At 42.9% G+C, this 25,389-nt stretch overlaps 1 protein-coding gene across 6 annotated transcripts in view; it reads right to left on the bottom strand.

Moving 5' to 3' along the window:
- Positions 1–25,389, bottom strand: part of MAML3 (mastermind like transcriptional coactivator 3) — a 535,095-nt gene that overhangs the window by 220,673 nt on the left and 289,033 nt on the right. The window contains exon 1 of one of the 6 annotated variants that reach the window (XM_086346633.1): positions 15,266–15,501. The exons of the other annotated variants lie outside the window; for them this stretch is intronic. The gene's annotated coding sequence lies outside the window, so the exon portion shown is untranslated. Of the gene's footprint in view, positions 1–15,265; positions 15,502–25,389 lie in introns of those variants that run through there. 6 annotated transcript variants of the gene reach the window in all.

The following is a 25,389-nucleotide window of genomic DNA, read 5'->3' as shown; positions in this document are numbered from 1 at the left end:
TTAATCCCTGGGTTGAAGCCTGGATGGGTTTAGGCCCAGCGAGGTCAGATCCGAACAAAGAAAGCCTCCCCCCTCCAATCTTCTATCTGCTTTGTCACCTTCTCTTTGCTCCACCCATACCAAAAGGAGCAGATGGCTGCCACTGAGAATGATGGTGGTACTTTAGAGGCTAGGTCTTGTGACCCCATGGACTGCAGCCCACCAGAATCCTCTATCCATGGGATTTCCCAGACAAGAATACTGGAGTGGGTTGTCATTTCTTCCTTCAGCAGCTGAGAATGCAGCCTCCCAAATCCCACAGGCTGAATACCCTGCCCCATTTTCTTCTCTTTATTCCTCCTCTGTCTCCTCTCTCCTGTCTTATGCTGTCCTAGTTGATCCCAGGGAGCACTGGGCACGGGGGGCAAGTGCCACCTTCTCTGGGAGGGTCTCAATCTGGAGCTCGTCTATCTACCATTTCTCACACCTAGGCTCTGGGACAGCTCCTACTGAAGACCCAGGGCTTCCTTTCCAGGCTTCCGGTCAACGCCCCTCCCTTTCCATCACCGGCCCCGCAGCGCCTTGGAAGGCGGGTCACTTTGTTATTTACAAACTATCCAGTTCTCCCTCTCACTTCACTCTACTGCATCATCGTTCTCTATCACCCCTTTGGGGTTTGCTCACAGCCTTCCCTCACAAATTCAACACCACCACTCCCTCAGTGCAAAACAAGCGTGGAGAGCTTGCTGGGGCTTGCAAAAAAGGCGGAGGTGGGGGGCGGTTAGCTGCTTTCCCAAAGCCCTTCCTCTGGCACTGCACATGTTAACGCCTATCTGCGGGGAGATTGCAATTCTAACATAATGAGATATTAATGAGTTTTGCACATGTCCCCAGCTACAACATTTCTCTCCCCCTCCCCCCACCCCGCACCCCCTCTTCCGCGCAGAATCTGCTGTTTTTCTGACATTGCGATTTGTCCCCCTTCTCCTCTCCCACCCGGACACCCCCGCCACACCGCGCACCTCAAGCTGCCAGCGCTACAGAGCACCAAATGGGTTGGCACCGCCTTGTTTCCTGGCCTAATGGATGCTTGTTTAAACACTGGGGCTGTTTGCATTGCTGCGGCTCACTGCATGTTAAACACAGTCCTCTGAAACCCTATGCCAATCCAATAAAGGTATCAGCAGTTCAGTGCGGGGAGGCAATTAGGAGATGTTCCCAAGTGTGCCTTCGAAGCTCTAGGAAGGAAAATTTGATCGAACAACTAAAAGGAAAATCTGATTCGGCTCAGCATCACGTGGAGGACACAAGGCTTAACGGCAGCCAGGTCTGTGGAGGGCAGAGGGAAATCAATGAGGGGCCGAAGGGAGCACGTGCGCCACGTTAAGGCGCCCTGAGCCAGCTTGTTAGGAACCCCGGCTCCTGCCTCTGCGGAGACACCCGCCTGTCCTGCCACTTTGGCTCCCTTTATCTTCCTTCTTTTCTTTTTTTTTTTATTCCAAGGGGTATACTTATTTATTTTTTAATGACAAACTGCCATCCTTCTTAACACCCTGCACCTCTCGTTCACCTTTAATTCCGTAAGCACTCATATTTTTAAAAAAAGGCTTTTCTTGTGCTAGATCATTACCATATCAAAGGCGATAGAGAGAGAGCACACGCAAAAATCTTAGAGGGATAATATACCAGCAGAGAGAAGGCTGGGCTTCAGAGAGGTTGGTGGGTCCCTAACCTCTGGCTAATGATATCAGTCGATAAGGCAATGGATTGGTTTTCTGCCTTGGCTAAGTCGGAGAGAGTAAGGGAAGGGAACACAAGATGTAAAGCAAAAGTTTTGGAAAGCCCTCTATTAAGTTCTGGACTTCGGTTTCTTTTTACTTTTCTCTGCTTTTCATTTAAAATCTGCCCCGCAATGGCCCTTGTTTCCGGGAGAAGGCAGTAGCGGATGTGCCCTGCAATGCTAAGAAACGCTACACACAGAGCTCACTGGGGTGCCGTCCATTTGCCAGGAGTTTTGCCAAATCCCTGTCTGTTCCCCGAGGTTCCTGGCACAAGGGATACAGCCAAGATGGAGCTGAGCTGCTGTCAGCCTCAGGCAGCAGCAGCCCAATGCAATGCGCGGAAGGATAACGCTGTCCTTTCAAGGCTGATGCGGCCAGAGTGCTAAAGGGAGTCTGTGGTCTAAGTGAGCTCTAATCACCACAGGGTTCCAGACAGGTAATTATGGATAACACAGTGAAAAGTAGTTCATCCACAAGAGTCTTTACGCAGCCTCCAGACCAGCACACACTTAGTTTCCGGAACAACAGAGGCCCCGGCCTTGCACCCCTGACTTGCCTCTTTGTTACCCACTGCACTTGCTATAGAAAAAACTCTAACTGCTACACCCCCGGGCTCCAGGTGGCAGGGAACCAGGTACTAAAGGTCCAGAAGGCCAGCAGCGTGGCTGCCCGGCCCGACTGCAGGGCAGGACGCAGCCCTGAACTCCTCTCTGCCATTGACCGGGAACAGTCATGGCAACTCAGGAAGACAGTAGCCTTCAATGTCCGTAACTGTTGACGCCAGGTCAACTGCTACTGATTTTACATCAGCCACAGCTGGTGTATTTGGTGCTTGCCTTCTCTTTGGCTTTCTGACTTAACATTCACGGAACTGCCGCCTTATCTCAGGCCTGAAAATATGGGTGAGAGCACTATGGTAAAACCCTTCCAAAAATTACAGAAAATGCCTTGCTTATCTTGCACTTCGGGGAATGAAGTGTTCCACTTAAGATACACACACACACACACACACACACACACACACATAGACGCTACATCCTTTAATTGCCAAAGTAATTTTTAAAGATTTTAAAACTTTGTGATGAAAAACTTTCTAGAAATATTTAGGTGCTTCCCTAGTTTATTAAAAGGTAGATATTAATAACTTTTAATGGAAAACTGTAATATGTTCTTTTCTATTTTATATTGGTGTATAGTTAACAATGTTGTGTTAGTTTTAAATGTTACAGCAAAGTGATTTAGTTATACATACACACATTCTTTTTCATCTTTTCCATTATGGTTTATCACAGGATACTGCATATAGTTACTTCCCTGTGCTATAAGATAGGTCCTTGTTGGTTATCCATGTTATGCAATACTGTGAACTTCCAGATGTTCAAGCTGGTTTTAGAAAAGGCAGAGGAACCAGAGATCAAACTGCCAACATCTGTTGGCATCGAAAAAGCAAGAGAGATCCAGAAAAACATTTATTTTCGCTTTATTGACTATGCCAAAGCTTTTGACTGTGTGGATCACAATAAACTGTGGAAAATTCTGAAAGAGATGGGAATATCAGACCAGCTGACCTGCCTCTTGAGAAATCTATATGCAGGTCAGGAAGCAACAGTTAGAAGTGGACATGAACAAATGACTGGTTCTAAATAGGAAAAGGAGTACGTCAAGGCTGTATATTGTCACCATGCTTATTTAACTTATATGCAAAGTACATCATGAGAAACGCTGGGTTGGATGAAGCACAAGCTGGGATCAAAACTGCCGGTTAGAATATCAATAACCTCAGATATGCAGATGACACCACCCTTATGGCAGAAAGTGAAGAAGAACTAAAGAGCCTCTTGATGAAAGTGAAAGAGGAGAGTGAAAAAGTTGGCTTAAAGCTCAACATTCAGAAACTAAGATCATGGCATCTGGTCCCATCACTTCATGGCAAACAGATGGAGAAACAGTGGCTGAGTTTATTTTCTGGGGCTCCAAAATCACTGCAGATGGTGACTGCAGCCATGAAATTAAAAGACACTTACTCCTTGGAAGGGAAGTTATGACCAACCTAGTCAGCATATTAAAAAGCAGAGACATTACTTTGCCAACAAAGGTCCATCTAGTCAAGGCTATGGTTTTTCCAGTAGTCATGTATGGATCTGAGAGTTGGACTGTAAAGAAAGCTGAGCGCTGAAGAATTGATGCTTTTGAACTGTGGTGTTGGAGAAGACTCTTGAGAGTCCCTTGGACTGCAAGGAGATCCAACCAGTCCATCCTAAAGATCAGTCCTGAGTGTTCACTGGAAGGACTGATGTTGAAGCTGAAACCTCAATCCTTTGGCCACCTGATGTGAAGAACTGACTCATTGGAAAAGACCCTGATGCTGGGAACGACTGAAGGTGGAGGAGAAGGGGACAACAGAGGATGAGATGGTTGGATGGCATCACTGACTCAGTGGATTTGGGTAAACTCTGGGAGTTGGTGATGGACAGGGAGGCCTGGTGTGCTGCAGTCCATGGGGTTGCAAAGAGTTGGATGTGACTGAGTGACTGAACCGAACAGTGTATTTGTCAATCATGAACTCCCTAACCATCTCTCTACCCCTCCTTATCCCCTCCCCAACCATGAGTTTGTTCTCTAGGTCTGTGATTTTGTTTCTTCTTAGTAAATAAATTCATTGAGTAGATAATTTTTTTGATAACTCATTGTGTCCTACGTTACCAACCTTGTTATTGGTTATCAGTTGGCTGCTTAATTTCTTTGGTTAGGGAAAAAAAAAGGTAATTAGTTGATTATCACCGTTTATTAGGAGAGAAGAGAATCTTGCAAAAGATAATAGGCCAATACATTTAGGAGGCTCACTTATGATCTGTCTTGAGATATCACCTTGCTGAATTTCCAGAGTCTAAGGTCTGTAGGAATGCTAGACTTGTTTCTCAACAAGACATGAACTATCCCCATTCAGCAGAAACATTACGTTTTCTTTTTTCTTTTTAGTGTTTGAATATCATCATGAAATTTTTAAAAAGTGATACTGACCCCAAACATTTTCAACCTGCTCTTTTATTCTCTCCCCAGACACAGAAACTCACAAAATCTCTGGGCTCCCATAGTGTCACTCTCATCCAGAGACAGCAGCTGAAGTGTACTAAAATCACAGAAAGAAAGTCTGCTGCAAAGAAGGAGAAGTATGGTAAAAGAGAACATCCTGTTGGTAGCAACTCTGAGATGATCAAAGTAGAGACAATAGTTATAGGTGGACATAAGGATTTTCCTCTTGTTTGATTGCTTCTTTGTGTGTACATCGAGGCTGTTTTAACTTAAATATATAAAGAATAATCTCTGAAATCTCTACCTTTCCTACTATTTACATAACAATATTTTCTCTTTTTTCCCTAATTTGTAACACATGAAATTTTCTCTCCATGCAAACATCTTGAATTTTGTTACCCGACCCAAGACATGGTATTCCTTCTCACCACCATGAAATAAAGCTCATATCCTACTGTAAAACTGTTAGACGATTATGAAAACCATTGAAGTCAGTTATCCCAAAGTGTACTTTCATCATCTGGCAGGCTTCACTCCCAAATACTACTTTTCTCAAAGAGGTGTAGCTTTCACCCTTTGATATCATACTTGGATACAGATGTAAAAATCTCTTCTACTCAGGAAAGGAGCATCTTATTTATCTCATTTCAGTATCCATTTATATCATCACTTTCTGATTACCAAAAATTGCCGGAATGCTTTGTTCAGAATAAAACCCAAGATTCTTTTTTTTTTTAATTTTACAATATTGTATTGGTTTTGCCATATATCAACATGAATCCGCCACAGGTATACACGTGTTCCCCATCCTGAACCCTCCTCCCTCCTCCCTCCCCGTACCATCCCTCTGGGTCGTCCCAAAACCCAAGATTCTTAAACCCGAGTTATTGATGATGGAAAAACTCAGATTAACAACTGGAAGAGCCCTGGTCGCATGACCTTTCATTACCCTTTTTCCTTCAGTGTTTAATAACACAATCAGCAAAACACGATTTTAGTTTCTGTTAGAAGAATTAAACCTTTAGACCAAAAAGTGACTTTGAGATTAGAGTAAAAGCATAAATTAAATTTGGGCCCCTAAGCAAATATCTGGGCTTCCCAGGTGGTGCCAGTGGTAAAGAACCTGCTTGCCAATAGAAGAGACATGAGACGGGGGTTGATACCTCGGTGGGGAAGATACCATGGAGAAGGGCATGGCAACCCACTCTAGTATTTTAGCCTGGAAAATCCCGTGAACAGAGGGGTCTGGTGGGCTATAGTCCATGGGGTCACAAAGAATTGGACATGACTGAAGTGGATGTGAAGAGTTGGACTGTGAAGAAAGCTTAGCACTGAAGAATTGATGCTTTTGAACTGTGGTGTTGGAGAAGACTCTTGAGAGTCCCTTGGACTGCAAGGAGATCCAACCAGTCCATTCTAAAGATCAGTCCTGGGTGTTCATCGGAAGGACTGATGCTGAAGCTGAAACTCCAATACTTTGGCCACCTCATGCAAAGAGCTGACGCATTGGAAAAGACCCTGATGCTGGGAGGGACTGGGGGCAGGAGGAGAAGGGGATGACAGAGGATGATATGGCTGGATGGCATCACCGACTCAATGGACATGAGTTTGAGTTGGTGATGGACAGGGAGGCCTGGCGTGCTGTGATTCATGGGGTCGCAAAGAGTCGGACACGACTGAGCGACTGAACTGAACCGAACCGAACCGAAGCGACTTAGCACACATGCACGCAAGCAGATAGTTAGAGATCCCTCTTTTATTAGCCTCCACAGAAATGACCTCAATCTTCACTGTGTAAAAAGGTGAGAGAGAGAATTTTTGTGAGTCCCTGCACTGGAGCAGTTGCTCCTACTGTTAAGATAAAGTGGCCAAGATACAAGGCACAGTCTCAAAACCAAGAGTGTAAAAATAAGTATGAACAAAGTGTAAGAACTGGAGCCCGTGCGGTCACCTTCATCCTCACCATGCAGAAGAGAGACCATTGATGACACCCTTGGAAACAGTACCTGTCTGGTGAAGAACAAGTTGACAAAGCTTTTATTATATTCTCTCTATTTCTTCCCTATGTTTGAATGTATCCAAAATAAAATGTTTTGAAAAAAGTATGTCGATTGGTTCACTGGAAAAGAAGAATGCACAGACGGCAAAGGAAGTGAGTACTGTATCAGTTCCGTCATCTTCGGATGGAGATCTTGTGCTCTCTGCCAAGCCATAATGCAAGAAGAAACAGGAGGATGCAGAAAGCACAGGAGCACAGAGGGCAGCCTCTTTCTTGCTCAGAGAACTCCCCAGGGTGATGGGAAGGTCCAGGCAGTGGAGAAAAGGCTGCTGTTGACATCATGTTGTCAGAAGAGATTTCAGACAGAGCCTCAGTCAACTCAAAAACCCAAGCATCCACATACAGAGACGGCATATGTTCTACAGTGTCTGACCGGAAGCAAATAGCTTTTTGCACAGGCTGCTAGACCTACATATCAAAAAAAAAAAAAAAAAAAAAAAAGTGGAAACGAGATGTAAGACAAAGCAAAGAATGACAATTAGAAAGGCTACAAAGGATGTTTGACTGCTTAACTTTGATTAAAGGCAGTTTGGATCATCTTTGATTAAAAATTGTTTACAATATTAATTACTAATAGCCACCCTTTAAAAAGTTTCTTTAATTTTAAACTATTTTTGACCTACAGAAATGTGGCAAAAATAGTACAAAGCCCTTCTTATCCTTTACATTGCTTTCCTTAATGTTCATGTCTTACTTAACCATAGTACAATTATCAGGAACAGGAAATTAATATCCATGCTATATTATTAATTAAACTATAGACTTCATTTGAATTTCACCATTTTTTACACTAATATCCTTTTCCTCTTGCAGGATCCCATCCAGAATGATCCCACAATGCAATGACTTGTTATCTTTCCTTAGTCTTCTCCTTCTTCCCATGTCTTTCTTGGCCTTGACACTTTTGAAGAGTACTGAACAGTCATTCTGTTGAAGGTCCCTCATTTTGGGCTTGTCTGACCAACCTAGATAGCATATTCAAAAGCAGAGACATTACTTTGCCAACAAAGGTCCATCTAGTCAAGGCTATGGTTTTTCCTGTGGTCATATATGGATGTTAGAGTTGGACTGTGAAGAAAGCTGAGCACCAAAGAATTGATGCTTTTGAACTGTGGTGTTGGAGAAGACTCTTGAGAGTCCCTGGGACTGCAAGGAGATCCAACCAGTCTATTCTAAAGGAGATCAGTCCTGGGTGTTCTTTGAAAGGAATGATACTGAGGCTGAAACTCCAGTACTTTGGCCACCTCATGCGAAGAGCTGACTCATTGGAAAAGACCCTGATGCTGGGAGGGATTGGGGGCAGAAGGAGAAGGGGACGACAAAGGATGAGATGGCTGGATGGCATCACTGACTTGATGGACATGAGTTTGAGTGAACTCTAGGAGTTGGTGATGGACAGGGAGGCCTGGCGTGCTGAGATTCATGGGGTCGCAAAGAGTCAGACAGGACTGAGCGACTGAACTGAACATTTTTTTCATGACTGGAATGAACTTATGCCTCTTTAGCAAGAATACTACAAAAATGACGTTGTGTAATTCTTGGCGTATCATATCAAGGGGTTCATGATGTCAATATGGCTTATCACGGGTGCTGTTTCCCATGATCACTTGGTTAAAATGGTGTCTTTTTTTTCCAGTGTAAAGTTTCACTGTCTTTCCCTTTATGGTGAAAAAGTGTCTTGAAGGAGATATGCTGCCACTATACAAATCCCATTTCTCCTTAGATGTTACCCACTAATTGTAGCATACATCTGTGGATCTTGGCTTAAACAATCATTACTGTGGTGTTTGCCTAATGGTGATTCTCTTTTCCAGTTTCCTTCTACATTTATTATCTGGAATTCTACTTAAAGAAGAGTTGTCACTTCTCCATGTTTTTTATAGTCAGTATGGAATCCTTGATATTTATTTCATTCTACAGGTTAAAATTCAGTACTATCTTTATCTTTCTGCCCAACTTGTACCAGCTTTGGTCACTAGGAACACGTTTACATCGACTCCTGTGTTCTTTTGACAAGCTCTTTTCTTTTGGAAGGAATGTTTCCTTATTTCTTGGCACTAGAAGATGTTCCAGGTTTGTTTTATGTTTTCCCTGCCTGAGCCCTGAAACACAAGTGCTTCTCCAAGGAGGCCTGGTTCCCTTTATTGGAGAATAGAGTTTAGAAACAAGATATGGATGCTGAGTGAGCTTCTTGCTTCTAGCCTTCTCAGCAGATGGAGCTAGGTATTAGTAATATATGCATGCATACTAACCCATTTATATACAGATATGTATATTTTTGTATCTCTCTGTGTGTGTGGATAGTAGTTTATATTACTACTCTGATCCTAATCCAATAGGGTTCTTTTTAGCCTTCCTGTCTCTGTCTCTTTATTGAGGGGCTTCCCTGGTGGCTCAGTCAGTAAAGAATCTGCCTGCAATGAGGGAGACCAGGGTTTGATCCCTGGGTCAGGAAGATCCCCTGGAGAAGGAAATGGCAACCCTCTCCAGTATTCTTGTCTGGAGAATTCCAGGGACAGAGGAGCCTGGTGGGCTACATACAGTCCATGAGGTCGCAAACAGTCAGACAGAACTGAGTGAATACCACTTTCACTTTTCTCTTTATTGATACCTTTTTCTCCGTCACTGTGATGCCCATAATAGCTTTCTTTTAACTTAAAACCATTAAATTTAATCAACTCCAAAGCCATTCATAGACTGGAAATGGAATTATTAATTTAGCAAATATGAATTGGCAAGTATTGTGTTTGTTTAAGGCCCAAAATAAAGAACTCTGGGTGGAATGGAGATAATCATAGACCCTACCTTCAGGTCATTTATGGGCTACCAGGAAATATATAAAAATAATACAGAAAGTAAGGAGTGTCCAGAGAAACAAATAAATGGTGATGGGCGTGCAGAGGAAGGAGAAATGCATTCCTATTGGAGAAGCAGGGAAGGCTCCTGAAGAAGCTATGGATCTTAAGAGCAGGCAGGATGGGATCTGTGATGATTACGGGAAAGCACTCCAGAGATGACTGGATGGTATCACCGAGTCAATGTACATGAATTTGGGCAAACTCCGGGAGATAGTGAGGGACAGGGAAGCCTGGCCTGCTGCAGTTCATGGGGTCTCGAAGAGTCGGATACGACTTGGTGACTGAACGACAACAGTGGCTTCAGAAAAAGGAAACAGCTCAAACAAAAGCACTGGAAGAAGATTGTGGAGGCAAGGCATGGGAAAAGAGTACCTGTATCTGGCTGGAGTCCAGGGCTATGAAGGGAGCATGGTGGCTGGAGCTGGATCACAGAGCACCATGGACCGGTGGCTATGGTGGAATCTGTGCTCTGTTCATGGGCCATGGAGAGCTCCTGAGGTTTTGTGAGCAAGACAGGACCAGACAGGATGTAGTGGGATTCAGAGTGGAGGGGGAATCTGTGAACCAGGGAAGATTTATGCAGGAGAGAAATCAGTCTAGAAGCTACTGACACAGGTTATGGAAGCAGAGATGGTCTGAACTCCGGCAAGAACAACAGGTATGGCGAGGAGGCATTATTTATGAGGAGCAAAGTTGAGCATAGTCAATAACAATTGACAATAGCTTAGATGAGAAAAGTCAGGAAGGAGTCAAAGGTAACTTCTGGATTTTAAGGAGATATATTAAAAAGCTATTAGAGTTAGAAACTAGGATATAAGCAACATAGTGGGAAACTGTCCAACAGCCGTCAAAATGCAGAGCTGAGGTAGATCACTTCCCATGTGATCATCCTGGTGCTTGGTTATGAGTGGACAGGAAAGGAGAGAAAAATCACACATTGTATCAAGCAGTGATGTTACTTCCTAGCAGCAATGCTAAATGTCATATAGTAAAAAAGAAAAAAAAAACCCACACTGAAAAGGAAAATGAAATTTCAAGATGATAATGAAATTTCATTTGCCCATGATGCTGCTTAACTACTAGCATTGATAATCACTACAAAGGAGTATTTTCTTTGAAGTTAGATAGTTAGCACTCTCTAAACTAGAAATTGCCAACATTTTATCCATAATGACTTGGAGACTAGCAAAACAGAGCCATATAACTCCAGTCACCAGGGAGTTTTAGAACACTGAAGTTAGAATGAAACTATAATAGCTCCTCTATTAATGATGTATCACTATTCAAATGTGATGGTTTACCTCAGGGAACAGCTGAAACTCAAATATACTAGCATCTATACAACCATGGCGCTTCCCAGGTGGTGTTAGTAGTAAAGAACCTGTCTTTCAATGAAGGTTTGCTCCCTGAGTTGGGAAGATCCCTTGGAGGAGGGCATGGAAACCCATTTGAGTATTCTTGCCTGGAGAATCCTATGAATAGGAGCCTGGTGGGCTACAGACCATAGGGTCACAAAGAGTTGGACAGGACTGACACGACCTAGCACGGCACAGCACAGACAACCACGAGAGCACTCATTAATCAGTACATAATGAATAGAAATAGGCTGTGTTTGCTGGAGAATATTTGACTTTCAGGTTCGAGAAGCAACTACAAGTCAATTATTGTTATGTCACAGTCTTTGTTGACTGTGTTCTTTTAGAGGAATAAAGGAATGAACTAAGTTTGCTCATTTGTTTTGCAAGATGCTAGACACTTAGTCATGCTATAGGGCAACAGAGAAGACAAGTGGAGGAAAAGAGCACACACTTTCCTTCTGCTAGACTGTGATGAAGAAGGGACTGCAGACCTATTGGCTGTAAGGAAGTCTGGCATGGATGCTCAGCCTAGCCCCAGCCAGGTGACCACGTCTGGATGGGCCAGCACCCACTATCCACAATGGCTTGCTCATCCTCCCCCAGGTCATGGAGATGAAAGGCCTTCAGGTCGAAGGCTTTCACCTTCTTAGACAAGGTGTCTCTGTTACCCTAATGGCTCTCACAGGATGAAGCTGCTAGAATGATTTAGAAAACAGACATTCTTCCAGTAGAAATGGAGAGCCTTCTAATCAAGTGGAACAGAGGCTATTATTCAGTGGAATCAAAGCAGTCACACCAGAGAGAGTCTATGTTATCACCTGTTAAGAAAGCTCTGTGACCACAAGAGTTGTCCATCACCAACCAGCACACACTTCCAGGCAGGGTCTTTGCACCCAGATTCATACCCTGAGTTGACAGGGGGCGTGAGGACAGCCTTGCACTGGACCTTCACTAGTACAAAGATAGGTTGAGGCTTCCCCGGTGGCTCAGATGGTAAAGAATCTGCTTGCAATGCTCGAGACCCCGGTTCAAGCCCTGGGCCAGAAAGATCCCCTGGAGAAAGGAATGCCAACCCACTCCAGTATTCTTGTCTGGAGAATTCCACAGACAGAGGAGCCTAGTGGGCTACATACAGTCCATGAGGTCGCAAGGAGTTGGACAAGGCTGAGAGACTAATACACAGACACACAGGAGGTCAAAGAGGGCATTCCCACCATTAGGGAGACAGCAGCTTTGAAGATATGAAACAACCACTGTAATGGAGATCGAGCTCCCCGCCTTATGAAACTGCCATGTTAAAAGACTTCTTTATCAGGTAAGGCAAGCAAGGTTGGCAGAACTGAATACCTCAGCGAGAAAGAATTAAAGGCAAAAACTGTGAAGTGATGAAGACACCTATCATCGTGCACTGTCCCCCTCCCCGCAATATCCTCTCTCCCCTTCATGCCACTTTCCCTCTTCTCTGTCCTTCCAAGTCCCTTTCTCTGTGTTTAAATATGGAGTAATGGCACACTAGACCTTTAAACTATTTATTGATTAATGACACTTTACTATGTTGGTTGCTTAGGTTATATGTTACTAATTGAATCCATGACTTTTAAAATTTTGGTTTATAATTATGAAATTGAAGGCTTTGTCACTGCTATATGAATTTCAGGCCTTGGCCAGTTGTGGGCTGTATGAATTGAGCACTTGGAAGGGCCATATGATCCCATTTTTAGTTCTCTAAAGAAGTGAGGTGGCAGCATTGGAAGAAATATGGAGTCCGTGTTTCCTTTGTTATCCTGGAACCACTTAGGTTATGGTCCTTGTGTTCCAAGATGCTGTAAAGGGAACACTGCCAGCGAGACTGACTCTATAACTTGTAGGACCCAGTGTGAAATGAAAATGCAGGACTCCTTAATCCAAAATAAACATTCTCAGATGGCGACAGCAGAGCACTAACCCATGCTCAAGTTCCAGAAGCCACAAAATCCTGCTGTTCTGCCTTCAAGCTCCTCTTTTCTGAGCAAGTCTGTCATTCTTGACACTAAAACTCACCAAAATGCTAAGACACTATTTGATCATAACCAGGTTTCATCTGCCATTTCTTCTTTGGACCTTGTACCACCTAGAACTGCAGAAACATATTAAAATGATTTCCCGTTTCCCGGTGGCTCAGTGGTAAAGACTCTGCCTGGCCAATGCAGGAGACATGTGTTCAATCCCTGGTCTGGGAAGATCCCACATACCGCGGAGCAGCTAAGGCCATGAGCCACAACTACTGAGGCTGTGCTCTAGAGCCCGAGAGTCACAGCTACTGAAGCCACGTGCCCTAGAGCCCATCCTTCTCAACGAGAAGCCACTGCAATGAGAAGTCTGCTCACCACAACTGGAGAAAGACCACGCAGCAGTGAAGACCCAGCACAGCCAAAATTGAATAAATAAATAAAATTATTAAAAAAACACTTTCCACTTTCTATTTTGTTATTTTATTCAATAGTTCATTTTGTATTCACTTTTGAATAACAAGAAAGTTAAAGTCACTCAGTCGTGTCTGACTCTTTGCGACCCCATGGACAGTGTAGTCCATGGAATTCTCTAGGCCAGAATACCGGAGTGGGTAACGTTTCCCTTCTCTAGGGGATCTTCCCAACCTAGAGAGCAAACCCAGGTGTCCTGCATTGCAGGCAGATTCTTTACAGTCTGAGCCGCAAGGGAAGCCTAAGAATACTGGAGTGGTAGCCTATCCCTTCTCCAGGGGATCTTCCTGACCCAGGAATTGAACCGGGGCCTCCTGCATTGCAGGCAGATTCTTTACCAACTGAGCTATGAGGGAAGCCCGTTTGAATAACATATTCTGGAGCCTGCCTGCCATGCCTGCTCTAATTTCTTCCTACCAAACTGCAGTTCTGGATGTTTGTATAGGTCAGTGGAAGGCATTCTTCCTGCCATCTAAACATCTTCACAATGTCAGCAACCCTCCTGTATGGTCTTCTTTAGTAATCTCTGTTTTTTGGATCACTTTCTGAAGAGTGAAAAGAACTTAAAAAGTACTTGAGAAATAATATCCTGATTTGCTTTGTTCATTGAATAGTGCTGTTTTGACTGCCTTCCTTTGACCAAACTTTAGAAAAATATGATGTAAATAAAAGGTATTCTCTTCTTATTTCTCATATCAGGGCATTAATTTTCTATTATGCTTGCATTTTTTTGTTTGATCTTCTTTAACAAAGTGTTACAATTTTATTATTATTATTTTTTTTTTTGGAGCGGTTTAAGGTTCAGAGCAAAATTGAAGGGGAAGGTGCAGAGATTTCCCACAAACTCTCTGTCCCTGTGATGAGATTTTTATTGCTTAATTTATACAGTCATCCTTGATATTCACAGAGGATTGGTTCAGAACACCTGTAGATACCAAAATGCTCAAGTCCCTTAAATAAAATGGTGTAGTATTTGCATAAAACCTATGCACATCCTCCTATATGCATTGTCATCTCTAGATTACTTATAATACTTAATAAGTAAGTGCTACGTAAATACAGTTGACCCTTGAACAATGGATTTGAGCTGCTGAACTACAGGGGTCTGCTTCTGTGTGGATTTTTTTCAGTAAGTGTCACAGGACCCCATGATCCATTGTTGATAAATCTACAGATGCTGAACCACAGAAAATGGAGAAATGTCATTGTGGGGGAAGAATAAATTATAAAATGTTTTAAAGGAGTTTCATTGATCTCAGGATTGTGCAACACCTCAAGCTAACTAAGGGTAACAAAGTGTTGCTTAGTTAACAGTGACGGGTGTCAGTTAAGGGCTTTAATTAGTAGTTAAGGCTTTATTTGTAATTAGCATATTGATTATTTACACATAAACCAGTTGCTTCTAAAGTGCTTGAGGGGATCAACAGAACAGCTTGTGAAGCATTCCAAATCCCCCCTCCCCCCACACATCATTTATTTCAGTACTAATAGACACTATTTTCCAAGCAGGTCTCCACTAGGCCAAGGAAATATTGGCTAAACCACAAATTCCAAATAAGTACTGTCAACTAATAATCTTCATTTCTAGAAAAATGTTATCTGAAGTCCTTTTAAAGTAGGTTTGCATAGGTGAAAAACCACTGGAAAAGAAATAGTGATGTAGACCTAATCGAGGCTCACACTCGTCCACCAGCAGTGTCGATCTCTCCTGTGTCTGCATTTTAAGGGAACTGACCAAACTCTACAAGATTTGTTCACAAGGCCATCTGCCTTCGGTCTCAGCTGATGGAGCCAGGGAGGAGCCCCTGATCCAGGGAAAACCGGCTCTCTGTAGACACAGGCTGGCTTGAAAGATGAGATTCCTCCATCAGCTTCTGACTCTGGGAAACGTGTTGGGGAACACAAGAGAAAGAGATGCAGCTAGCGGTGGCCCCAGAACTATGGCAGTCAAGAGAGGAGGCCAGGAGCAGGGGTGAGCCCCGTGCAAAGGCTGAGTTGCCAAAGTTGAGTGGTTTGAGGAAAGAGATGTTGAGGGAGGTAGGGAGGGACGAAGGGAGGGAGGGGGAAGGAAGGAGGAGGGAGAGATGGAGGGAAGGAGGGAGGAAGAGAGGGAGAGACGGAACAGGGAGAGAGGGAACAGGGAGAAAGGAAGGGAAGGAATAAAATGAAAGCCATACACACACAGACAAGACAGGTGACAGATGGACCACGTGACCCTTGAGAGGGCGTGGTTTGCGCCCGGAGATTTCCTCATTGACTTTTCCACTCAGGCCCGGCCCATAAGCATCCTTAGAGTGAACCTCTTTATCTTCTGAAATAAATCGAATGTGTTGCTGTTCCTTATTCTGTAGCTTACTGCCAGAGATGAACTAAAATGCCCCCAAACATGGGAGAAGGCAATGGCACCCCACTCCAGCACTCTTGCCTGGAAAATCCCATGGAGGGAGGAGCCTGGTGGGCTGTGGTCCATGGGGTCGCTAAGAGTCGGGCACGACTGAGCAACTTCACTTTCACTTTTCACTTTCATGCATTGGAGAAGGAAATGGCAACCCACTCCAGTGTTCTTGCCTGGAGAATCCCGGGGACGGCGGAGACTGGTGGGCTGCCGTCTATGGGGTCGCACAGAGTCGGACACGACTGAAGCGACTTAGCAGCAGCAGCAGCAGCCCCCAAACATCTTCGTAATAGGAGCAAAGTCAGGGGCCTGAGGAGGGGTGGTGTATGTGGCTATGGGACAAAACAGACAGACATCCAACACAGAATACATTTTACACTGGAAGCGCCTTCCTTCCTATAGATGTGAATTTTTTAAAATCTTATTTTATATTGGAGCATAGTTAATTAACAGTGTTGGTCTCTTTCAGGTGTATAGCAAAGAGATTCAGCTATAATGTACATGTACCTATCCTCTTTCAAATTCTCTTCCCAGTTAGGTTATTACCCGTACGTATGTCTTCGCAGGTACACAATCACAAAAAGGTCTTTTGCGAGGATGGTTAAGGCCTGGGTCCTGCTTGTAAAAGCCATCAGTGGCCGCTGCTCTGTCAGGCCTGATACCAGGGCGGGTCATGGGGTCTGTCACACTGCTTTGATGTTCCCAGGCAGGACAGCTTCTGCCTGCTAAATATTCATTTAATCCAATTTGGCCAATCAAACTTCAGGTCTAATAAATGATTACAGTAACAGGCAGCTCTTAACCCACAGTCCCTTCTGTCTCCTGGTCAGCCTGGGGTTTTGTTTGAAAAGCAGTATCTAGCAAAGCAGCAAGGGGGAACCCAGAGAGAGAAGGTAAGAGAGAGACTGTGTTGTGAACATGTTGGTGTGTGAGTGCGAGTGTGTATGTGTGTGTGAGTGTTTGTAGAGGGGGCAGGGAGAAGGAAGGGAAGAAATGGAGAGAAAAACAAGCCAAAAAAAAAAAAAAGAAATGGAAGGCTATGTGAAAAGGCACATGGAAATCCTCCTCTCTCAACTGGAAATACAGATTCAAATGTGAATCTGCCTTCCAGGCAGCCCTGATGTCACTCTCCCTTCATCAGAAGGCAGATGCCCCTTGCCTTCATGCTTGCCCATCATTCTCTTGGAAAGGGGTGGGGGAGTTGGCAGGGACTCTTCAGTGCTCCTATTTCTTCTCAAAGACAAATACGAACCACGTGGTTCTCCGCACGCCTCACTTCAGAGCATGCAGAGAGAACGACCTCATCTTCCAAAGGGCTTGGGGCAAACACCCAACTCAACTCGACATGTTCTCTCTGTGTCCGGGAAAACTGGTGAGTTGCCGCTCTTGTTTCTCTAAACATCCTTGGCCTAACACCATGTTGGAACACAGAGACAAGATTCTTTATCTACCGAGAGAAAACAGACCCTGAAGCCTATAGCAATTTTCTGCTTGTTGAATCTTGTGCCTGGTTTGTTTCAACAAAACCCCGTTTCCTTAGCATCACCTGGCTTATTCTATAAAACAGGCACTTAAATGTGGGTGTAACCAGGTTTAGCCAAAGCTCTCCGCTTTGCCAGACATTGTCCTGGGCAATGAACTGCTGCCAATATCCACTCAATTAGCAGGTATTCATCATCCATTTTACCATTCTCCCTACCGCTCACCACCCCCCACCCCCAGCTCAGCAAGACATGGGCCCAGCAGTCTTCAGTTTTCCTGGCAGACGCAGTTACACGGCAACCATGAAGACACTCCTTTTTTTTTTTCCAGACAGATATTCTAAGAATCCTTGCAAGTTTATTGGTTCTGACTCATAACAATCCATCAGCCATAAGTGCAATAAATGATGCTTGTAAATTAATACCCACATTTCTGCAGAGGAGGTTTTACATATTAAATTATCTTTAAAGTTATAAATAAATAATCTACATGAAATAGATTTAAGCAATAAACATATACTCCACAAACAATACTCAGGAAGCTTTCTGTTCATCAAGCACAGGCGATTTTGGCAGTATCTTGTTAATAGACCCCTCCACCCCACCCCAACATTCCCCGTCCTTCCTTTCTGGTAAGACTGCACACAATATTGGGGTCATTCCTTTCTTAGCAAAAACCATGTGCTTCCTTTTTCTAACACTCATTCAATGCTTCAGCTGCCTTGTTGTTTTAAAAGAGTAATTTAGAGATCTTCCAAGATATATTTGCTCCCACTGCCTCCTCTTTACCTGGTCCCCCAACTCCTCCAACAATGCCATTTGAATAGCCTTTCCAAATATTATTTTATTTTTATATAACAGTTTTATTACACATGTATGTTGTTGTTCAGTCGCTAAGTCATGTCTGACTCTTTGCAACCCCACGAACAGCAGTGTGCCAAGCTTCCCTGTCCTTCGCTATCTCCCAGAGTCTGCTCAAACACATTCAGATATATACAAAACACAGTGTTCAGTTTTTTTCTATCCTTTACAAGCAATGTGTTGCAGGTAAGTAATAGCACATCAAATTTTACCCTTACTAAGTAATGAAGATATAGCATTTGTGGTAATGAAGTATTGAGTTATGGAACACAGTTTTATTCAATGAATTGTTTTGTATAAACATTTAGGTTCTTATATTGAACCTTACGTTTTAGATATGATCTGATAAGACTATACCAGAAGGGTCCTTAGGACCTCATTCCCTATCGAAAAGTCTCCTTCAAGAAACTGTTTCAGGATTTAGATTGGGCTTTACCACTGACCTAATGAAGAACACTGACTTGTTCTTCTATCCAAAGAACAGACATACCCTGAACTTGAAAGTATCTTGTCTCTTTATTTATCTATGAAGTTTTGCTTATTTTTTTATAATTTATCAAAGAAGGATAAATGGTCTTTAGGGAGTTTTATTTCCCACTCTATGCTGCTGCTGCTGCTGCTAAGTCGCTTCAGTCATGTCCGACTCTGTGCGACCCCATAGACAGCAGCCCACCAGGCTCCGCCGTCCCTGGGATTCTCCAGGCAAGAACACTGGAGTGGGTTGCCATTTCCTTCTCCAATGCATGAAAGTGAAAAGTGAAAGGGAAGTCGCTCAGTTGTATCTGACTCTAGCGACCCCATGGACTGCAGCCTACCAGGCTCCTCCGTCCATGGGATTTTCTAGGCAAAAGTATTGGAGTGGGGTGCCATTGCCACTCTATACTGTATGCCTAAGATTGAATAACCTAAAAAGTGACCCCTCTAAAGGAAGTTCTGTTGAAATCATGGTTTCAGTTGAGTTTTTCAAGAACCCAAAACATTAGAAACTCATCTTGTTCGTAAAAGCAAAGAGGCTAGTCAGGAGCCAGCAGTCTGTTCTAATATTTGATGAAAATAAGTTGGGGCTTACACGAAAGTGGGGCTTCTCAAGTGGCGCTAGTGATAAAGAGCCATCTGCCAAAGCATGAGACGTAGGGATCTAGGCTAGACTAGACTTTAGGGATCAATCATGGGTTCAATCCCTGGGTTGGGGAGATCGCCTGGAGCAGCACATGGCAACCCACTCCAGTACTGTTGCCTGGAGAATCCCATGGACAGAGGAGCCTGGCGGGCTACATAGTCCATGGGGTTGCAAAGACTTGGATGTGACTGAAGCAACTCAGCACGCACACACACACACAAGGGAAAGTCAAGTTCCTACCAGCTGTCAAACAACTGTATCACAGCGTCTTCTAAAAATAAGTCAGAAACCATTTGTTTATTTTTATTTTTGTTTTTAAACAAGGGGAATGAGAGGGAAAGAGAGGCTAAAATGCTACCCTCCAACTTTTATTTCTAATTAGCTATAATTTCTAAAAATACAATATTGTAAATTAAAAAAAAAAAGAAACACTCAGTAAAATGCTTTGTAGAGATACTTTTCTTTAAGTACTGAATTAAAATCTGCATAATTTCATCAAGTATCGCCCTTCCTGGAAATGTAATGATTACTGCACTCTTGTTTCTTAGAACTAAATACTTTACTCTTAATCTCAGTCATAGATTGAACCTGCTATCACAAACCCTGACAGCATTCATGTCAGTGACAACTTACAGCGAATTAAGGGTTAACAGCAAAAGTCTAGTCTAGACAATGCTATGTCAAGGGACATTTTTATTACTTAACCTCAAAGGCAACAATAACAGAACTCAACTTTATGTCGGCCACTCCTATAGCTTCGTTGGCCCCTTTTTTTCTTTGCTTTTCTGCACACAGATGTGCATTTGGCTGATGAATTTAGGAGAAGTGCCTCCATCAATTATATTACACCTTTCCTGCCTTCACGCAATTTTGCCAGACTTCAAAATTTCAGGAGCCAGACAGATTAAGACACACAGACTTCAACTTGATATCCCTGCTGGATTCTGAGGCTAGACAGACAAATGCTGATCTTGTGGTTGTCTGCTAGGTAAAAGCACCTCTTTGATGCCACACGCACAGCACTGCCCGTTTTTCCTGTCTCCTGTGCCAGTGTGGACACTCTCATATCCCTCAGAGTCTGACCCCAAGGGCTTTGTGTGGTTTCCAAGGCCAAGAGATTCTTTCTCCAACTTTATTGAGGTATAATTGACAAGTAAAATTGTATATATTTACAGTGTACAATGTAATATTTTGACATATGTATACACTGTGAAATGATTATCACAATAAAGGTAAGTTAGACTCAAAAAGAATGTATATATACCTATATGTATATATATGTGTGTGTTCTAAGTCGCTTCAGTGGTGTCTGACTCTATGTGACCCCATGGACTGTAGCCCGCTAGGCTTCTCTGTTCATGGGTTTCTCCAGGCAAGAACACTGGAGTAGGTTGCCATGCCCTTCTCTAGGGGATCTTCCCAACCCAGGGATCAAACCCGTGTCTCTTACACCCCCACGTCTCTTACGTCTGCTGCATTGGCAGGCAGGTTCTTTGCACTAGCACCACCTGGGCCGCCTCTCTCTCTCTCATTCTCACATATATATGTGTGTGTGTAAACTGAATCCCTTTGCTGTACAGCAGAAATTAACACAACATTGTAGATCAATTACACTTTAATAAATGTTTTCAAAAAAGACAAAACTCTAAATCAAAACAAAAATATTTCATTCAAGTCAACAAAGGCTATTTTTTCCTTGATAAAGGTGGCTTAAAGATATATATATATATATTTTTTTTTTTTTTTCTGAGTTCCTTCACTTGGAAGCCATTACTTATGTCTCCTCCCATGTATAACACAATGCCAGGCATGTGTCGCCTTTCAGTTTAAGAGCACAGTAGAGCTCAGTCTCCATTTCCGCTGTGTCCCAGTGCACAGACATATAGTACCAGGGAACTGCTGCTCATTAAGATTTACTTACATAGCTTAGGAGTTGGCTCAATTCTCAGACTTCGTTATTAATGATATTGTCCTATAATCTATGTTAAATATAGATCATGAGGGATGCTGATGAATGAGTTGAATGTCACATTTGTGTTAGTTCAATTACAATCATATATTAAAATGTTCTCTACCCCTACTATGTAGATTTGGTGTAGGGTTCCATTATGATGACATAATATTCCTTTCATTTTCATAAAGACATGCTGGCTTTTTTATTTTGCTTTCTATTTCTAGACTGAGCTGTACATTATTGGCAACACATGCTGCCCACATTACAGAATTTGGTAATAACTTACACTATCTTTGAAAATTCTTTTCAGGGTGTAAGATTTTCTAGTCTAAGTTGCTATATGTGCCGAAACTTTGGTTTTCCTACGTATTGTAGATTCTGCAAAATAATCCATGGAGTCATGAATTTATCACTGTAAGTCTGAAACAAAGCCATCAATATACAGAGGTGGGTTGATGAATTAGGTATAAAACTTTCAACTTGTATTCTGTCTGTTAAGAAGTTTTCTCCTCAAATATCAGGTTGTAGCCTCCTTCTAGTGCATGAAACTAGAGTAATCCTAATTTGCCATTGTTTCTGGTGGTGGTATTGCAGTCTTTTTTTTGTTTGTTTTTTGAGGGTTGCAAAGAATTCTGGAGGCAGAAGGAACAGTAATAATGACCAGACATTAACAAGGCATGTGCATTTATGCGTGATCTGTGTACATATGAGTGTCAGCATGTTGTGTGCATGTGTGCATGTATAAAGAGTTGCTGCTACTGCTAAGTCGCTTCAGTCGTGTCCAACTCTGTGCGACCCCATAGACGGCAGCCCACCAGGCTCCCCCGTCCCCGGGATTCTCCAGGCAAGAACACTGGAGTGGGTTGCCATTTCCTTCTCCAATGCATGAAAGTGAAAAGTGAAAGGGAAGTCGCTCAGTCGTGTCCGACTCTTAGCGACCCCATGGACTGCAGCCCACCAGGCTCCTCCGTCCATGGGATTTTCCAGGCAAGAGGACTGGAGTGGGGTGAGATACATGCTAAACCTCACTAGCGGCAAGACATAGACACATGGTCTGCCCCTGGGCCCTTTGATCTAATATGCCTTCATAGTTCAGTATGAACATACAACTGAGTGAATTACTCAGTCCTCTCTTACTTCCCATTAGAAACTTTTAATACCAAACAAAGAGGCTTAACATCAAGGAGGACACAACCCAGAGGATTTCATTACCTTCTTTAATGGCCAAGCTAAGAGACTCAGGAGTCCATGCCCGCTTAACGGTGGGCTGCTGAGCACAAACAAAGCATTGCAGTTTGCTCTTTCCTTTCCTCTGCCCCACTACAAACATGTTGGAACCGCTGTGCGATTACTGAAGCCAGTTCTCTGCGATCAATCTGGACTCGACACTGACCACAAGAATGCAGTCAGGTATCTCATCTGAGAGACATCACTTTATAATTATGACATGAGGCCCCTGGGTCCCCTCTGTCTTACGTTGTATCTTACTTAAATCACTCAGAAAGATGACTTAAATCAAACTTTAAGAAAGTACGGTTTCATGACTCTTTTTTTTTTCTTACCAAGGTATGCCCCCTGTTGTACATATTGCCACTGTTAATGAGAAAAAAACCCTCAGACTTCTGGTTCTCCTATGTAAAAACAGTATACATTATATATGTAAACTACATAGAAACCATGTTGGAGCAGTTACATTAGAAAACTGAATTGTGATTTGGTTAGTTTATTCCTCAAAGCTAAATAAAGCAGGTTTCTGTGAAGTTACAGTGAGACAAAGCATTTTCTACTTGACAGGTTAATTTGGGCAACATTCTTTTGCTCTGCTGTATTAGAATAACAACCATCATAGCTCAGAAAACTGATATTAAGTTTGTGCCAATGTAAAATGTTTATATAAATGTGTTTGTATTCTAATCTTTTTCCTTAATAAAACATAGTTTTTTTAACAAAAGTGTAAAATCAGAACTTATCTTACTGATACCTGTGAAATGGGGTGCTGGTAAAAATAAAAAAGAATGTTTCACTTTTATTTAAAAGGATTCTTCCAAAATAGAACACTTAAAATAGAGGATTGTTTTGAATAGCATTGTGCCCCTCCAATCATATAACATCAAAAGAAGGGAAAGCTTCTTCTATTAGAGAAAAAAATGTTTATAATCTTTACAGCCTATGGAGGTAAAAGAAGATATTGGAGAAGCCAGGTATGATTGACAGGAAAAGAATAAAGAGGACCCACAATTGAAGGGGCCTGGAGAGGGCTCTAGAGAGGTCAGAAACTGCCAGGGGCTGGGAAAGGAAAGTGTCCCTGCTTTGAAAATAGAGAAAAGAAGTAGGGAAGAAACAAACTGAACCTTAGGGAAGAAGAAAAGGAAGTCAGCGGAACTAGAGCCCTGGGGTGGCAGGTGGGGGTGGAGGAGGGACACAGGAGGATGTCTGGGGGTTATTTAAGGAGATAAGCTCACTGCAGCAAACCTGGAATTCCAGGAAATGACCAGCTCTGGGTCCAAGTACTTATGCAGCATATGAGCTCTGTCGCTCAGTCGTGTCTGACTCTTTGTGACCCCATGGACTGTAGCCCACCAGGCTCCTCTGTCCATGGAGGTTTCCAGGCAAGAATACTGGGAGGGGTTGCCATTTCCTACTCTAGGGGATCTTCCCAACCCAGCAATCGACACGAGTCTCTTGCACCTCCTGCATTGGCAGGTGGATTCTTTACCACTGGTGCTACCTGGGAAGCCCATGCAGCATATTATTTGGGCTAAAATGCAAATAGAAAGAACCAGAACTAAACATGGATGTGGATCAAGGTGTATTTAATACCTACACTGAATGTATGTAATTTACTTGTTTAGAAAATGTTCAGTGGAGGTGTTCTTGCAATAGAATGCAATAGGTTTTATATGCTAAATAGCTCCCTTCTGTTGATTATCTACAATCTGTTGATTATTCACTACAAAAATTTGAAACACAACAGGGTACTAAAGGATAGGTTGCAACCTAAAAGCAAAAGTTTAAAAGACGGAAGATTCCCTCTCCTCAAGCCCTTCTGCTGCTGCTGCGTCGCGTCAGTCGTGTCCGACTCTGTGCAACCCCATAGATGGAAGCCCACCAGGCTCCGCTGTCCGTGAGATTCTCCAGGCAAGAACACTGGAGTGGGTTGCCATTTCCTTCTCCAATGCACGAAAGTGAAAAGTGAAAGTGAAGTCGCTCAGTCGTGTCCGACTCTTAGCGACCCCATGGACTGTAGCCTACCAGGCTCCTCCATCCGTGGGATTTTCCAGGCAAGAGTACTGGAGTGGGGTGCCATTGCCTTCTCCGCCTCAAGCCCTAGGCAAGGATAAAGGCGATTTCCAAGAAGTTCTGATTTGAGGTCAGCTCTGAGCAGTTCCATTCACTCTCACAGGCTTCCCCTTTTCCTGCTTATTTTCTTGGGCAATTAAGGGGAGCTTTGCTTCTCTGCTAGTTAAATTTTAGTTTCTCAATTAAAACTGAATTATTCCAAGGCAAGTAACTCTTCCTGTAGGGCACAGCATGGCGACTAAAGTTAATAATATTTAACTGCATATCTGAAAGTTGCTATGAGAGTAAATCTTAAAATACTCTCATCCCCAGAAAAAGAAATTCTGTAAGGCATGGTGATGGATGTTAACTAGACTTAACATGGAGATCATTTCACAGCATATACAAATATCGAATATTATGTTGCACATCTGAAATTAATATAATGTATATCAATGATACCTCAATGAAAGCATCTTTAATACTTACGTATCAAATCCTGAATTTATCAAAATAATTTTTAAAGTAAAAAATTATTTAATATTAAATTTGAATTTAAAATATCAGTCTAAATCCATGACAGTTTTTCTTTAAACAGACACACACATTTCCTAGCTCTGTCAACTGAAAGGCCTAACAAGACAGTCCTGTAACAATGAGTGTCCTTATGGCCCAGTCTGTGGCCTCCAAAAACTACTTTCTGCTAAAATGAAGAAAGGCTCCTGGGAAGAATGGCTGATTCCAGATTTTTTTTTTTTTAAAAAGACTA

Source organism: Bos grunniens, chromosome 17 (genome assembly GCF_055505025.1).
Source record: "Bos grunniens cultivar Pamir isolate PY7600 chromosome 17, Bosgru_T2T1.0, whole genome shotgun sequence".
Taxonomy (NCBI): Eukaryota; Metazoa; Chordata; class Mammalia; order Artiodactyla; family Bovidae; genus Bos; species Bos grunniens.
Note: the sequence above shows the minus strand (reverse complement) of the source record. Positions and strands in the feature narration are given on the sequence as shown.